Source organism: Rhinopithecus roxellana, chromosome 3, assembly GCF_007565055.1.
Source record: "Rhinopithecus roxellana isolate Shanxi Qingling chromosome 3, ASM756505v1, whole genome shotgun sequence".
Classification (NCBI taxonomy): Eukaryota; Metazoa; Chordata; class Mammalia; order Primates; family Cercopithecidae; genus Rhinopithecus; species Rhinopithecus roxellana.
The window spans coordinates 50581461-50583757 of NC_044551.1; positions in this window are offsets into that span (position 1 = coordinate 50581461).

Sequence of the window (2297 nt, forward strand, 5' to 3'; positions counted from 1 at the left end):
GCGGAGTCCAGGTGGTCCTTGCAGCTTTCCCGTGTGACCCTTGAGACATCACTTCGCCTGTTTCTCTGAGATAGTCTTGGAATTATTAGTCTCAAACTCTGTTTTGTTTTACTTATGTGTGGAGGAATCCTGGCCGTGGCTGGTCACTGGGAGGGCAAGGACTATGTCCTCCTCGTTCCTTCTCATCCCAGAGCGCAGCCCTGGCCAGCCCATCTTGGGCCCCAGTAATGTTCCAGTGCTTCCAACCCCTTTGCTGAGATCCAGCGCCAGTGTGAACAGGCTTTCCTGCTCATCTTCTTCAATCTATTGTTTCTCATGGTAATCTAGAAACCTGAGTGGGTTCTGATCCAAGGTCACAGGAGAACAGGGGGGCTCCTGAAGTCACCGAAGTTTCCCCTCATCTCTACTCTGGCTGCCTTGGTTCAGCTTTTCTGCTGCAGAAGATGCTCTCTTTCTGTTTACAAGTCCTCCTTTGCTGGACCAGGCGTTTTTATTCTTGTTGTGGCATCCCTGCACATCACAGGGGACCTGGAGCTTGTTCCTGTGCCCCTGAAGTACCCATCCATGAATGATCAGATCAGAGCAAACCACTCTGCCAGGAATCAGCAGGGGGGAGAGTCACATCTCCCTCACCTTTGGGTTTAGACCTGTGCATTCCAGTGTGGTCCTCCGTGGCATATGTGCCCATTCATGTTTAAATAAATGAAAAATTCATAACCTCCTCACAAGAGCCATACTGTAAGTTCCCAGTTGCCACATGTCTGCTCTTAAGAGAGCATCTCCATTCTCCCTGAATCACCTGGGAAGGAGCTGCTGTGAGTCTGGCCCAGATTCTGTTCACTGCGCTCACCTGCCTCAGTGCATGTGCATCAAGGCTGGAATCTCGGGTTCTCAGATTGGAGGTAAGAGATGCTCTGAGCCAGTGTCGGTGAACAGTTGAAAGGGATTGTTCGGGTTCTCTCTCTCACCTGAAGGCTCACAACTGTGACCAGGGCCTTCCTAACAGCCCCTGAGTTCACAGAGCCCAGGGAGGTCACCGTGGATTGAGCGGTAGTGCTGATGTTTGTGTCTCTGTGCTTGGGCTCATGGGCACCACCTCTGGATCCATCCAGGAGGAAATAGACTGGTCAGGTAGGGACCAACACTCCAGGGTTGACCAGCGAGGAGGGTTCTTGGGGATTGGGTGACACTTGTTTTGGAGCCTGGGATGGGATCTATGAAGTCACCAAATATAAAAGGAAGTAGGTGTAGAAGTGTGATTTGGTTTATGTATCTTAATGAGAAAGTCGTAAAAGTTTTGTCCTCATGCGCTTTGTGCGAGTTGTGTTTGTCACCATCATTTCTTGCTCTGGTGTTTAAAGATTACATTTTGCAAAGACCAGATCATTCCTGCCTTTGCCACAGCAAGCACCAGAGCCCTGGGTTTGATGGGGCAGCGTTTTGTTGTGAATAGAGATGACAGGATGAGTATGCAGGTGTAATGTTGAGTGTGGGGTGGGACACAGCCCCTCACAGGTGCTACGTGATCCTGAAGACAAAGTCCTTCATACGTGTGCCAGGAGCTGAAAGGAGCCCACCCTCTTTCTCTACACTCTCAGGACCTGCAACGGCACCTTCCTGTCCTGTCCTCACCGTCTGCTCCTGCTCTAAGGGCACTCCCTGGGTTGGATGACACAGGGAGTCCTTCCTCTGGGATTCCTGCGTGTGCCCCGGCGTCCTGGAGTCCTGAGGGCAGAACACATGACTGAGCACATTTTTGGCCTCCACTCCTCACCCAATCCCACCCAATCCCAAATCCTTGGGCTTTGAATGAAACCTAAATTGGCTTTCATTGGAGAGGCCCGAGTCCAGCTGTGGCTCAAGGCCCTCTGTGGCTGGCAGGAATCCTCGGGGATATGTGTGGAGGGGCTGCTGTGTTGCTGTAGGCAGTGGCTCTCGCCCTCCCTGTAGCCTGGTCCCTGGCATCCACTGGGCCCAGGACGGAGCCTCTTGGGTCACTTGTCTTGTGACACCCTCCTCTCTGGCCCAACAGCCTCGTCCTGCTCCCCACACTCCAGTCAGGCCCAGCTTGTTCTGTGTGTCAGGCCTGCCAGGTACCCACCCTCCTAGTCTTCCCACAGCTCAGGCAAACCCCGGGAGGCCCCCCTCATTTCTGTGCTGACAACTGCTGGCCTCACCTGCAGATTAAAGCAACTGGGACAAGAGGCTTTATCTTGAATTCTGTTCCATTGTTTCCAAATATTCAGAAGCTGGTGGGATTCTTTTGAGGACTGAATATTTTCCAAGTCTCTAGGGTC